The following is a 16,232-nucleotide window of genomic DNA, read 5'->3' on the forward strand; positions in this document are numbered from 1 at the left end:
GGGTATTGTGATATACCTGAACAAATTAGTATCAAGATGGAGGAGGTACTAGCGGTTTTAGGGGGCTTGAAAGTGGATAAATCCCTAGGCCCAGACGAGATGTATCCCAGGCTGCTTTGTGAGGTAAGGGAGGAGATTGCAGGGGCTCTGACACAAATTTTCAGAACCTCTCTGGCCACAGGGGAGGTGCCCGAGGACGGGAGAACAGCTAACGTCGGAGCATTATTCAAGAAGGGTAGTAGGGATAAACCAGTGAATTACAGGCCAGTGAGCCTAACATCAGTGGTAGGGAACTTAAAGGAAAAAATTCTGAGGGACAGAGATAGTCTCCACTTGGAGATGTAAGGATTAATCAAGGATAGTCAGCATGGCTTTGTCAGGGGGAGATCATGTCTGACCAATTTGATTGAATTCTTCGAGGGGGTGACCAGGTGTGTGGATGTGGGTAGTGCAGTTGATGTGGTTTACATGGACTTCAGTAAGGCATTTGACAAAGTCCCGCATGGGAAACTGGTCAAGAAGGTATGAATCCATGGGATCCAGGGCAACTTGGCACATTGGATCCAAAATTGGCTTAGTGGCAGAAAGCAGAGGGTGATGGTCGAAGGTTGTTTTTGTGACTGGAACCCTCTGTTCAGTGGTGTACCGTAGGGATCGGTGCTGGGTACTTTGCTGTTTGTAGTGTACATTAATGATTTAGATATGAATGTAGGAGGTATGATCAGTAAGTTCGCAGATGACACGAAAATTCTTGGGGTAGTAAATAGCGAGGAGTGAAACCTCAGGCTACAGGACGATATAGACGGGTTGGTTAGATGGGCAGAACAGTGGCAAATGGAATTTAACCCTGAAAAGTGTGAGGTGATGCATTTTGGGAGGACTAACAAGACAAGGGAATACACATTGAATTGTAGGACCCTAGGAAGGACAGAGGATCAGAGGGACCTTGGTGTGCATGTACATATATCCCTGAAGGCAGCAGGACAGGTAGTTAAGGTGGTTACAAAGGCATATGGAATACTTGCCTTCATTAGCCGGGGCATAGAATATAAGAGAAGGGAGGTTATGTTGGAGCCATACAAAACGCTAGTTAGGCCGCAGCTGGAATACTGTGTGCAGTTCTTGTCACCACACTATAGTAAGGAAGAGATTGCATTGGAGAGGGTGCTGAGGAGATTCACCAGGATGTTACCTGGGCTGCAGTGCTTCAGCTATGAACAGAGATAGAACAGGCTGGGGTTGTTTTCCTTAGAGCAGAGAAGGCTGAGTCTGTACCTCATTGAGGTGTACAAAATTATGAGGGCCATATATATGGTAGATAGAAAGGAACGCTTCCCCTTATTAGGGTGATCAATAACCAGGGGGCATAGTTTCAAGGTAAGGGGCAGGAGAGTTAGAGGTGATTTGAGGAAAAACGTTTTCACCCAGAGGGTGTTTGGAATCTGGAACTCACTGCCTGTAAGGGTGGTAGAGGCAGGAACCCTCACAACATTCAAGAAGCATTTAGATGAGCACTTGAAACGCCATTGCATACAAGGCTACGGACCAAGTGCTGGAAAATGGGATTAGAATAGACAGGGCTTGATGGCCGGCGTCGACACGATGGGCCGAAGGGCCGCTTTCCATGCTGTATAACTCTATGACTCTATGACTGTATGGCTTGTGAGATCCCTATGGGTGGGTACAGATCGTACTTACCCGTAGGCATTGGAAATAACGGGCGAGCCGTGTTTTTGATTTCGAAGTAGAAATCGTTAATATAAATTGTGAAGATCGGTGGTCCCAGCACTGGTCCTTGTGAAACATCACTACCCATCTTCTGCCACTATGAATAGCCACCTTTTACCCCTACTCTCTGCTTTCAGCCTTGAAGCCAGCTAGCTATCCATTCTGCTACTTGTCCCCTAAGTCCGCTTTCCATTACATTTCTCTTCAGAATATTATGGGGTATCTTATCGAAGGCCTTTTGAAAATCTATGTAAATTACATATACTGCATTACCATTGACTACTCTCTCTATTAACACTTCAAAAAATTCAATGAGTTCGCTCAAGCAAGACTTTCCCTTTGAAATCCATGCTAAATATACCTTACTATGTTTTTGGTCTCTAGATGTTCTTCTATTTTATCCTTAATAGGGATTCCATTATTTTTCCTACCACCAATGTTAATCTGACTGGTCTATAATTCTCTGGAAACTTCTATCGCCCTTCTTAAATATCGGTATTACGTTTGCTATCCGACAGTCCTCTGGCAATACACCTTTTTCTAACGAATTATTAAATATGTGTAGTATGCCTCTACTATCACTTCCCTAGATTCTTTTAAAATGCATGGATACAAAATATCCAGACCAGCGATTTTATCCTCTTTCAGTTTGATTAGTTTATTTAATACAGCCCTTCCTTTTATTTTAAGTGATTAAGTCATTACTCATCTCATCATCCAATGTCATGTGCACCTGTTCTATATCTCTGGTAAACACTGAAGCGAAATAATTATTTAATATTGCTGCCATCTCTCTACCTTTACCTGTGGCATTTTACTGTCTATCCCTTAATGGCCCTATTCCCATCCGAACCTTCCTTTTTAATTGAGGTGTCTGTAAAATATTTTACATTTTTTAAATATTCCTTGATAATTTCATTTCATAGTTTAACAGTTTAATATTTATAAATGTTGAATGGTTACTGGGTCATTATAATACCTACATTCATACGAATAGAAAATATTTAATTCATATTTCTGCATATATATCAAAAATTATGCTTACATTATGCTTACATTGCCTCCAGAGCCAGAAGTTTTGCGACAGCTATTGACAGAAGTGTTAAGACCACATCTGCAGTTTTGTGTACAGTTCTGGGCACCATACCTTAGAAAGTATGGGAAAGAGTGCAGTGCAGATTCACCAGACAGCTACCAGGTGTCAGACACTCAGCTTAGGAAGAGAGATTTCATAAATTGGCTTGTATTTCCTGGAATGTAAAAGGTTCAGGCGTGACTTGCTTGAGTGTTTGGGATTTGGAAAGGAATTGATAGGGTAGATAGAGAAGCATGGAAATATAGAAGATAGGAGCAGGAGTAGGCCATTCGGCCGCTCGAGCCTGCTCCACCATTCAATGCGATCATGGCTGATCATCCACATTCAGTACCCTGTCCCTGCTTTCTCCCCATACCCCTTGATCCCTTTAGCCTTAAGAAATATATCCAACTCCTTCTTGAATATATTTAATGAATTGGCCTTTACTGCCTTCTGTGGTAGAGAATTCCAGAAGTTCACCACTCTCTGGGTGAAGAAATTCCTCCTCATTTCTGTCCGAAATGGCTTACCCCTTATCCTTAGACTGTGACGCCGGGTTCTGGACTCCCCGACCATCGAGAACATCCTTCCTGCCTCTGGTCTGTTCAGTCCTGTCAGAATGTTATAAGTTTCAAAGTGAACCCCTCTGATTCTTCTAAACTCCAGCGAGTATAATCCCAATCGACCCAATCTCTCCTCATACGTCATTCCTGCCATCCCAGGTATCAGCCTGGTGAATCTTCACTGAACTCCTTCCAGAGAAATATTCTCCGCTGCGGAGGGAATTTAGGAGAACTGGACATAATCCTCAAATCAGAGCCAGGCCATTCAGGAGAGAATGAATGAGGAAACAGTTTTTCACGCAAAGAGTTGTCGATGTGTGGAACTCTATCCCACAAAAAGCAAGATGCTAGCTCGATTAATTATTTTAAATCTGACATCGATATATTTTTGCCAGCCAATATCATTAAGGGATATGGAGCAATGGGGGCTGGATGGATTATGGATAGCCATTAGTTATGATCTCATCCAATGGCGGAGCGGGTTCGAGTAGGAAGAATGGCCGACTCCTCTTCCTAAATGTTCATTAGCAGAATAATAGCCCTACACCTGTCCATTTAAATGTACAATATTCACGTTCATAAAATATATTTGTAATCCTGAAACATCACTTCAAGACTACAGATGATTTTAAAACTGAAATACCAGTAAAGTGATTATCAAGCTTCAATGAATAATGGTGTCTCTGCTCTAATGTTACTCAGATTCAATACCCAAGCCAACACTGTCAGTGGACCCTCCAACGGGCGAGGTTGTCCGTGGAGAACGCGTTTCATTCAACTGCAGCTCTCGGTTCCAGGTCTCAGACATGAATTCTTCAAAGACCAAGATCGCGTTGACTTCCGTGACACCCCCGAGGAGTTTTACGAAGCGACATTTGACATCCAGAATGCAAGGAGAAAAGATACTGCGATCTATAATAGCAAGTGGACAAAACACATCAATGGCGATTGGAGAGCTTCAGCAGTTAGCGATCCGGTGCAGCTAACTGTAGTAGGTAAGAAAGCATCGTCACATTCCTTTAATAATGAAATCATGAATGCAAATATTAATTTAAGTCTGAGCTTTAAAAGTGTTTCATGATACGACAGCAATTTGAACTAACACAAAATGCTAGCTTATAGAGGTTTTGATATGAAACATATAGTTCGTGCATTGGCGCAAGAAAAATATATTTTGAACTGTGGAGCATAATGTGTCTGGATTTTGGTCCAAATCGTTGATCACTCATGGAGATAAATTTGCTTTGAGCAACAGTCAAAATGACGCTTTCGAATGGGGCGTTCACAATAAGTCCCACCCAATTTCCCTGCTATTGACTTCAATGGAATGGGAAATTAATTGATGTTTATAATGGGCGCCCGTTTTGCATCTCGGCCCATTCAATGAAGCAGAATTTCCTGACCTCAGCTGCAAAATTTACAATTTATTAATTTTGGCCTTGTTGCAGCTTAAAGTAAAATAATACTCCGGATTTACTTGTACTGAACATTACCAGCAGACACCCTGGCGTATTGGCGGAGTGAAAAGTTTTTCTTATAGCACATTGCTCTCCGACTATATTGATCACATCCCACTTCAGAATGCTTTTAGCTATACAGTGCTGTGCCCCCTATTGGAATTTCCTGCACAACAATCTGTATCTCCCACTGGCATGGTGTAATTTGAAAGTTATTTCAAAATAACTAAAACATCATTATGAGTCTTTAATTAATACAATATTTGAGTTTGACAGTCCACCTTCATTTCAACCGTAAGGTGAATATTCCACCTCATGTCCCTCTGATGGTAATCTGCCAGAAACACCATCAAACTCTGAGAACTTATTGATTTGAGCGTTTTGTAGCTTGCCTCCATCTTCGTTGTTCATTAATAGAAAGACATTAATTTTAAATTTGTTACCATTGTTTCTGGTGTGCCTGTTGCTCATAGTTGCAATTCGTATCACAAATAGTGGGAACCAAGGGGCTAATAAGAGTGAGGAATATAAAAGAGTTAATATCAGGAGAGAAAAAGTACTTGAGAAAATAATGGGACTAAAAGCGGACACATCCCTGGAGCTAATGTCCTACATCCTAGGGTTATAAAGGATGTGCCTGTAGAGATAGCTGATACATTGGTTGTGAGCCTTCACAATTCCGTAGATTCTAGCACAGTTCAAAGTGGATTTGAAGGAAGCAAATGCAACCCTGCTATTCAAGAAAGGTGGGGAAGAGACAACAGGTAACTAAAAGCCAGTTAGCCTGACTTCAGTCATCGGGAAACTGTTGTATTCCATTATAATTAAGTGGTATCAAGTGACTTTGAACATCCTAATATGATATGGCAGAGTCCAAATGCATTTATGAAAGGTAAATCGTGTTTGACAAATGCATTAGAGATTTTTGAGGATGTAAATAGCAGGGTAGATAAAGGGTGTAATGTATGTAATGTATATGTACCTTAAGGGAGAGAACTACTTTTTACAGCTCCTGTATACTGTAGTACCGGCAGTGACCACACCTGTATATAAACCCTGAGTAGTGATCTGTAAAATTAGTTCTAGAGTAACCCTCATTCAATAAACACCTGTTGAATCGGTCCCTGCAGTCTGTTGTCTGATTATTGAAGGACAAAACATTAAGCTACACGGACATAACATTGGCGACGAGGCAGATTCGAACCTACTTGCAACTCTGCATCACCTCCCAGGGATTCGCTCCTGGAGAACAGTGGAAGAAGGTCGAGTCCAGAAGCACGGGCGTCGACCACGGGCAACTGCCCAGTCTTCCAGCGAAGATTTGAGCATCGCAGGGGAGGCTGTCGAGAGCCAGGCTTGGCTTTCCTGTCACGGTGGTCCAGCGAAACGGGCTGGCAACAGGTACTGTGCAGACCCTTCCCGGACAGCGGCGGGCTAGAGCCCAACCGAGCGGCACAGAAAAAGGCCGAACAGCATCGATGGGGGAGAGAGAGCGGGCAGAGCGCAAAGGGCGCAGTCGGTGTTCAGGACCGAGCGGCATCAACGGGGGAGAGAGACGAGAGAGAGCAGAGCGCAGCCGGTGTTCAAGGGCCAAGCAGCGTCAACAGGGGAGAGAGGCATGCAGGAAAACACGAGGCGCTGCCATTGCCACAAGGACCGCAGAGAGCGGCATTGGCAGCAGCGCAGGAGCAGCACGCGAAACCCACAGGGCGTCGCCATTTGTCACGTGGACCACCGAGAGCGGCGTTGGCAGCAGCGCGGGAGACGCCATTTTAAGCCGCAGTGGGGAAGAAAGGAAAATGCGGGAGACGCCATTTTAAGCCAGTCTAACCACACCCAAAAATGCCAAAGAGTGGCAGTATCACAGTGTTCGACAATGAAGTCGAAGATTGGACGACATATGTCGAACGCATAGAAGTATACGGCAAGGCAAATTAAGTGCCAGATGACACGAAAGCGCTGGTATCGTTGAATTCAATGGGTGCAAAAATGTAAGGCTTACTACGAAACCTAATAACCCCAGAGAAGCCAGTAGAAAAGGATTTTGAAAACATAGTGTCAATCCTACAGGTCCACTTAAACCCCACACCGCTTCTGATAGCAGAAAGATTTAAGTTTCACAAAAGGAACCAGCATAAAGATGAAAGTAATGCTGAGTATTTAACGGAACTGTGCAAGCTATCGAAACACTGCCAGTTTGGAACGGGACAAGCAGATGCATTAAGGGACAAGTTTGTGTGTGGGCTTCAAAGTGAAGGAACACAGAAACGGCATCTATCAGAAAAGGACCTTACACTGAACAAGGCTTTCAGCATTGCAGTATCACATGAAGCAGCAGCACGGGGCGCTGCAGAGATACAACGGAGATGGCAAGAGTATGGCACAAATGAATTGTCATACGGAACAGTGAAGTGCTATCGCTGCGGCAGAATAAAACACGACCATAATGATTGCTGGTTCAAGGACAAATTGTGCAGACAGTGTGGAAAAGTAGGACACATAGCAAGAGTCTGCAGGTCAGGAAAGAAAACCAGCAGCAAGAAATCTCCACAGGAGAAGTACAAGAAGGTGCATAAGGTGACGGAGAGTAGCTCAGACAAACAGAAGAGTGATACAGACTCCGGAAGCAAGGAGCTGGGTTGTCTGAAACGACATAATGTGATCAAAATGGAGGATCACCAAACTATCTGGGTCACGCTCAAGATAGCAGGAGTCCAAGTGAAAATGGAATTGGACACAGGATCAGCCCTAACAGTCATAAACTGAAGGGACTACAAGTGGCTATTCTCACATATACCCTTGAGAGATACAAAGATTGTCTTGAAGACATACACGGGGCAAAAATCTACCCCAAAGGAAAAATAAGGGTGAACGTTATATATAACGGCAAGGAAACACCAAAAATGGACCTATATGTATTGCCAGATGGAGGATCACCACAACTAGGACATGAATGGATCAGGAAGATACAGCTAGATTTGCATTCCATACAAGCACTGACTGTAGATGCCAAAAAGGATGATGACATCACACCTGGACGATTGTCAAAAATGCTAACTGACACACAAGAAGTGTTCCAGCAGGGACTCGGAATACTAAAACGCATAGCAGCGACGATCAAAATAGAGGAAAATGCAAGCCCAAAGCTTTTTAAGGCCAGACCGGTACCTTATGCGATCCGCCCAGCCGTCGAAGCAGAGCTGGAATGTTTGGAACGTTCAGGAGTACTGTCCAAAGTGGACTGGAGTGAGTGGGTTACACCCATCGTTCCTGTAATGCAGAGGTCGTTGAGTAATACGCCTGGGGAACCAAAGAAGGTTCACATTTGTGGGGACTTTAAGGTGACAGTGAACCCCAACCTTCACACTGTACAAAATCCGCTTCCGCGGATTGAAGATATTTTTGCCTCGCTATCGTGAGGGAAATGCTTCACTAAGATTGATCTGGCCCAGGCGTACCTGCAAATGGAGGTAGAAGAAGCCTCGAAACAGTACCTCACGATCAACACTCATAAAGGTGTCTACCAATACAACCAGCTGGTGTTCGGGTTAGCATCAGCTCCGGCTATATGGCAAAGGGCAATGGAACAAGTCCTGCAAGGGATTCCAGGGACCCAGTGTTATTTGGACGACATCCTGGTCACGGGCGAAAATGACAGTGATCACCTCGCCAACCTGGAGCAGGTGCACACTAGATTGAAGGAATATGGGCTCTGATCTAATCGCCACAAATGAGAGTTTTTCCAGAAACAGATCTCGTATTGTGGCCACGTTATTGATAAAGAGGGGTTACATAAGTCCCCTGGAAAGATTGAGGCAGTAGTCAAGGCTCCAGCACCGGAAAATGTGTCACAACTGAGGTCGTTCCTCGGGCTGGTGAAGTACTACCATAACTTCTTGCCGAATTTGTCTACCGTACTACACCCACTGAACACCCTACTGCAAACGCGGGTACCATGGAAGATGAGTGACGAATGTAAATGAGCTTTCCAGAAGAGCAAAGCATTGATCACATCAAAAGAGGTGTTGGCTCATTTCAACCCAGCACTGCCAATTCGGTTGCCGTATGATGCATCACCCTATGGTATTGGAGCGGTGCTGTCGCACAAATTCCCGGACGGCTCGGAGAGGCCAGTAGACTTTGCGTCTCGGTCACTAACCTCAGCTGAGCGTAACTACGCCCAGATTGACAGGGAGGCCCTCAGCCTAGTGTGGGGAGTGAAAAAGTTCAATCACTATCTGCACGGGCAGAAGTTCACCTTGCTGACTGACCACCAACCACTTGTCTCCATCTTTAATCCAAAGAAGGGCGTTCCAGTGATGACTGCGCAATGGCTACAAAGATGGTCCCTTTTTCTAGGGGCGCACCAATATGAAATCGAGTGTAAGGGCACGAAACAGCATGGAAACGCTGATGGGCTATCACGCCTGCCACTGTCTGCTGCGGAGGAAGCACCAGCAGTGGATCCTGTCGAAATATTTCATTCGACTATAATTGAATGCTTGCCAGTAACTAACGCTGGTATAGAGAAGGAGACCCGAAATGACCCGACACTGTCTCGGGTATATGATTTGACGGTGAAGGGGTGGCCAGCACATGGCGACTCACTGTTGCCATCATTCTCATCCAGAAGAGAACAGCTGTCAGTATGCCAGCGGACCTTGATGTGTGGATCCCGAGTGGTAATTCCACCCATGTTAAGGGAGAGAGTGCTCAATGAGCTTCACGAAGGTCAACTGGGAGGGTTGAAAATGAAAAGCCTTGCTAGGGCTTATGTGTGGTGGCCGGGGAACGATCAGCAAATCAAGGACCTGAAAAAGAGCTGCTCAGGATGCCAGAAGTTCCTAAATCCACCACCACATGCCCCTCTACACCCATGGGAGTAGCCCTCATCTCCATGGCAACGGGTGAATATTGATTTTGCTGGTCCATTCATGGACTCAATGTTTTTAGTAGCCGTGGATGCGCACTTGAAATGGCATGAGGTGATCAAAATGTCCTCCACCACCACGGAGAAAACGATTGCAGTCCTACGGACCATTTTTGCCAGGAACGGCTTGCCAGAGCAGATTTGCTCTGATAACGGACCACAGTTTGTGTCCGAAGAGTTTCGAAGATTTATGAAAAGGAATGGGGTAAGGCATCACACATCTGCCCCGTATCATCCAGCCACAAATGGATTGGCTGAGAGGTTCGTACAAACCTTTAAAAAAGCAGTAAAGGCATGTGCGATGACGACATTCCACTGCAGCATAATCACAGAATCACAGGAACCCCACACTGCAGATAGAGGCCATTTCGGCCCATCGAGCCTGCACCGACACATATCCCACCCGATCCCCGTAACCCCTACAGCAACACATATCCCACCCTATCCCCGTAACCCCACGTATTTAATCCCCCTAACACTAAGGGTCAATTTATCATAGCCAATCAACCTAACTCACACATCTTTGGACTGTGGGAGGAAACCGGAGCACCCGGAGGAAACCGACGCAAACACAGGGAGAATGGATAATTTCCTGTTAGCCTACAGAAATGCGACGCATGCAGTCAGCAACCAGGCCCCGGCCATGATGTACTTTAACCGAAGGTTGAGATCTCGTCTGGATTTGCTCAGACCAAATGTACGAAGAGATGTTGAGAGTAAGCAATTCCAGCACATCAATGAGAAGCCGACAAGGAGCTTCAATGTAGGGCAACCAGTCTTGGCCCGCGACTACCGAACATAGAAATGGCAACCAGGAAGGATATGCACATGGCAGGGGCCGCTAATGTACACAGTGGATGTTGGGGAGAACATTGTGAGACGCCATGCTGACCAGATCCTTGAGTCACAGGAACGATTCAACCCCATGTCTCGGCCATACGCACCTGGTGAGGAACCCGATGTACAGGTCGCATCTACTTCAGAAACAATAGCATTTGAAGCTGATGAATCAACTGATGACAGGATGCTAGAATCACCTCCGCACCAAGAGCGAGACACTCGGGAAAGGCGTTATCCAGAAAGAGTCAGGAAGGCTCCCCAGAGACTGATGATATGAATGGACTATTTTCATATAACATTGTATATTAAAGATGTTAATTGTTAAATGATTATTATGGTACTGTTAATCTAAAAGGGGAGGAATTGTAATGTATGTAATGTATATGTACCTTAAGTGAGAGAACTACTTTTTACAGCTCCTGTATACTGTAGTACCGGCAGTGACCACACCTGTATATAAACCCTGAGAAGTGATCTGTAGAGTAGTTCTAGAGTAATCCTCATTCAGTAAACACCTGCTGAATCGTTCCCTGCAGTCTGTTGTCTGATTATTGAAGGACACAACATTAAGATACACGGACATAACAAAGGGAAGCAGTGGATGCATTGGGCCGGATCCCTATGGGTGGGAACGCGCTGTGCCCCCACCCAGAGGGGCATCGGAAATGTCGGTTTCAGGCATGCCCAGTGCATGCGCTGAACTACTGGCATTTCCGATCTGTCCACAGTGCGCTTGACAGATCCTCCACCTGTCCTGGAGAAGGGCTTCTGCGGGAGGATAGTTCTGCTTTTTGGAGACTCTCCGCCCGCAGAAAACCCTTACAATTCTTACGAGGATAAGAGTAGAATAAAGTAAAAGCAAATATGTTCACTGATATATCATTTAAATATTCTTATAAACAAAGTTAAGTTCATTTATAGCCCCGTGAAATAATTTAATTATTTTTTCAAAATATTAAACTTATGTTTAAATGCTTAAATTATTGTGATGTCAAGTCTTTTTAAAAATGTGATATTTTTAAAATTTATTTAAAGTTTTACTTTGCTTTTTCATTGATCTCCATTCATATATTTGACATGTCTTCCTGTCAAATGTATGAAGGGAGATTCCCTTCTGTGATTGGCTCCCCATGGCCCACGTGATCCCAGGGACGCTGCGAACTACATGCGCCTCTGGGATATGTGGGCCCTGTGCACTTGGAGTTTGATGAGGCCCAGCATCGGAACTGTGTGCGTCCCAGGTGCCCTCAGGTAAGGACGCAGATTTTTCCAGATCGCAGGCCTCCGCCCGCGGGAGGCCTGCGATCAGAAAATACGGGCCAAGTTATATTTGGATTTCCAAAAGGCATTCGATAAGCTGCCAGATAAAAGGTTATTACACAAGATTACGGCTCATTGGGTTGGTGGTAATATGGTAACATGGTTAGAGGATTGGTTAATGGACAGGAAACAGTGAGTACGGATAAACGGTTAATTTTCTGGTGGGCAGGCTGTAACTCGTTGGCTGCCACAAGGATCAGAGCTTGGACCTCAGCTATTTACAATCTATATTAATGATTTTTATGATGGGACCAAGTGTAAGGTATCCAAGTTTGCTGATGATTCAAAGCTAGGTGAGAATTTAAGAGGGTTGCCCTATGAAGAGAGATTGAATAGATTGGACTATACTCTCAGGCGTTTAGAAGAATGAGATGTGATCTCATTGAAACATATAAGATTCTGAGGAGGGTTTACAGGGTAGATGCTGAGAGGTTGGTTCCCCTGGCTGGTGAGTCTAGAATCAGAGGGCATAGTCTCAAAATAAGAGGGCGGGAATTCAAGACTCAGTTGGGAAGAATTTTTTCAATTAGATGGTTGCAAATCTTTTGAAATCTGTATCACAAAGCTGTGGATGCTGAAACGGTCAGTATATTGAAGGCTGTGATAGATCGACTTCCGGAAGCCAGGGGAATCAAGGGATAGGGGAATCGGGAAGGGAAAGTGGAGTTGAGGTCATAGATCAGCCATGATCGTATTTAATGGTGGAGCAGTCTCGAAGGGCCGTATAGACTTCTCGTGTTCCTAATTCTTGTGTTCTTATGATTTTTGTAGATCAACTCCCAAAGCCGACAATCTCCATGGACCCCGCCTTTGATATAGTCACAGTCGGAGAGAGTGTTGTGATCACCTGCAGTGGTCTCACACGTTACACCGGCGATAGTTATTATTTATACAGAGGAGATGCAGCGAATCACATTCACCAAAGGAATGTCTCAGCATCGGAGCGTGCAGTCACCTTCACCATCACAACCCGGAGCACAAGTGACACTGGAAAGTACACATGCAGATATCAAACAACGATAGACCGGAAAGCACAAATGTCCCCAAGCAGTGATCCAGTGCAGATAACTGTCAAAGGTGAGTAACAATAAAAAGATTTTGCAAAGCAGGTTACTACGGAACGAAAAACAGGTAAACATTCCAGCATACATTTTGACAATATACTTTCAAAGCGATATTTTTCTGTCTTGCCTTGGAGAGTCCAACGCTAATTATTGACAAAGCAAATATAACCAAGATAAACAGAAGAAAGTTTGTCAGATATAAGCACCCTCCGATGTCCCTAGCCCTTGGCAGTCAATGAATACCTTTGAGTTGCATTCATTCACTGTTGTAATGTAGCGACATGGCAATTCTAATGTGCGCAGAGCAAGTGCAATTGATCAAGAAGGTCAATGGATGCAATGCAGATTTGCAGATTTAATATTAACAAGCGCTACATTTGAATCATTGATTGTAAAATATTTGATAAAGTAAATCACGCACCTCCATTTGATAGATCTCACCCATAAGCATGGGTTCAACCTTTACAATAATGGCCCATAATTTCCGCCATAGGAGGCATCTACGCCCTTACTTGAGGGTTCCCGAGGTCCGGACTCTTCTACTTCTGGGCCACTCCTGGTGCGCTTGCGCAGAGACCCAGGTATCCCAGGGGCACAGGCAATTCGTAAGCATCCCTGCGATCACCTGGGCCAATGAGCCAATGGGAGAAGGGAATCCCCTTCATTCTTTTGACAAAAGTATGAATGTGGAGTCGCTTAAAAAAGACACAATAACATTAAATAAATTAGAAAAAAGTCATCTTTTTAAACAGTGTTAAAATTACATTAAATTAAATATTTTAAACAAAAACTTAATTAAAATAATAATTAAAGTCTTTTACATGGCAAAAAATAAAATTACCTGTTTTAAAAATATTTTTACGTTATAAATGAGTGAATTTTTAAAAACTTTTTTAAACACTTAAGTCTTACGCTTACTTTTACCAGGATAAGAGTTGAAATTTTTTTTAAAAAAATTTCTGTCATGTATCATTTTAAAATACTTTATAAAAGGTAAGTTTATATTTAGCACTGTAAAAACCTTGAATTATTTTTTTCAATAAATTTAATTTTTGTTTAATATATTACATTTATTTTAATGTCAACTAATTATAAAAAGGTGATGGTATTTTCAAAATGTATTTAAAGTTTTGCTATGTTTTTTCATTGATCTCCTTTCATATATTTGACTGTCTGTATGAAGGAAGATTCCCATCTTCTATTGGCTGGCCTGGCCCACGTGATCCCAGGGATGCTTGCAAACTGCACACATCTCTGGGATATGTGGGGGCTGCACACTTGGAGTTTGGAGAAGCCCAGGAACGGAAGTGTAGGCGCCCCGGGAGCCCTCATGTAAGTTCATAGATTTTTCAGGATCGGAGGAGGCCTACGAACAGAAATATACGACCCAGTTTTATCTTTCATTCTTTTCACATACCAGTAGATTTCTACCTACACGTATAAACAGATTATGCCATGGGGCAATGCATTAACTGATATCCGCTGCAGAGCAAAGTAAAGTAAAAGATCTCAAATCCTATCTTTTTTTATCCAGCACTGTCACTGCGACATTATCGGGTATGGTAGCATAGCGGTTATTTTACTGGACTAGTAATCCAGAGGCCTAGATTAATGATGTGGAGACGTGAGTTCAAATCCCATCAGAAGCAGCTGGGGATTATAAATTCAATTAATTATTAAATCTGCAATTAAGAAATAGTATCAGTAATGATGGCCATGAAACTACCGTAATGTCGTAAAAACCCATCTGGTTCACTAATGTCCATTAGGGAAGGAAGTCCGCCGTCCTTACTCGGTCTGGCCTATAAGGGAGTCCACACCCAAGGCAATGTGTTTGACTCTTAACTGCTCTCTGCAGTTCAAGAAGACGGCTCACCACCACCTTCTCAACTGCAAGTTAGGGCTGGGCAATAATGCAACGCCCATATCCCATGAACGAATAAGAAAAATACACGTGCAATGTTAAAAGAACACTATGAATAAATGAGTACCGAATAAAAACAATTACCATTGATGAAGGGTGCAAATTCAACACGAGTCATTACACACAAATTATAGCAATAATCACTTCAGTGACTATGTTTAAGTACGTCGGAAATCCACTGGTAAAGATTCATCAATTCTAGCAAAATAGTCCAACATATTGTAAAGGAATATGTTAATAAGTTAGAAGGAAAACTGTTAAACTCCTCCAATTATTACTCTGAACATAACTTGTTCTTACTGTTATTTTGTTTGTTGCAAAAGAGGAAATGACAGCGGTTGTCTACAGAGTCTTAGCATAAAGAGTAACGCAAGTCTTAACCTCCATTTACAATTGCCTTTGGAATCGTGAAATTCTAACTTAAGTGGTACATACAACGAACTACAGCACTCTCCTCTTCTCCACAGAGCAATATCTTGCAGTGGCTCTCGTCCGGCACTGCCTCAGTGCTTTGGTGCTCATTGTGATGGTGATATTCATTGTTGAGCATTTTGTGAATGGACTGTCGCTCGAAGGTAAGACGTTGAATTAGGCTTTCCCGTGGTAGTTTTTTTTGGAAAGGGTGAGTGTAATTCCTTGGAATTCTAAAGAAACGAGATGCCCAGGTTGCTTTGTCTAATACAGAACCTGCCGTATAACACCTTACATCCAACAACAACAACTTGTAATTATATTGTCAGCTGTGGATCAAGGGTAGCACACTCGCCTCTGAGACAGCAGGTTGTGGGTTCATTCCCACTCCAGGGACAGGAGCACATACTGCGAGGCTGACACTCCAGTGCAGTGCTGAGGCAGAGCTGCACTGTCGGAGGTGCCATCTTTCGGATGAAACATTAAACCGAGACCCCGACTGCTCTCTCAAGTGGATGTGAAAGGTCCCATGGCACTATTTCGAAGAAGGGTAGTATAATTATCCCCGGTGTCCTTGCCAATTTTCATCCCTCAATCAACATCACTAAAACAGTTTATTTTGTCATCATCACGTTGCTGTTTGTGGGAACTGGCTGTGCGCAAATTCGCTGCTGCGTTTCTCACATTAAAAGAGTGTTACACTCCAAAAGTACTTAATTGGCTGTAAAGTGCTTTGGGACGTCTGGTAGTCGTGAGAGGCGCTATAGAAATATAAGCATTTCTATTATATGGCACATTTCACGTAGTAAAACGTCTCAAGGCGCTTCACAGGAGAATTATGAGGCAAAGAAATTGACACTGAGCCACATAAGGAGGAATTAGGGCAAACGCGCAAAAGCTTGCCATAACAGGTAGGTTTA

This window comes from Somniosus microcephalus, unplaced genomic scaffold, assembly GCF_052327205.1.
Source record: "Somniosus microcephalus isolate GS21.2 unplaced genomic scaffold, FLI_Smic_1.0 unresolved_chr9, whole genome shotgun sequence".
Taxonomy (NCBI): domain Eukaryota; kingdom Metazoa; phylum Chordata; class Chondrichthyes; order Squaliformes; family Somniosidae; genus Somniosus; species Somniosus microcephalus.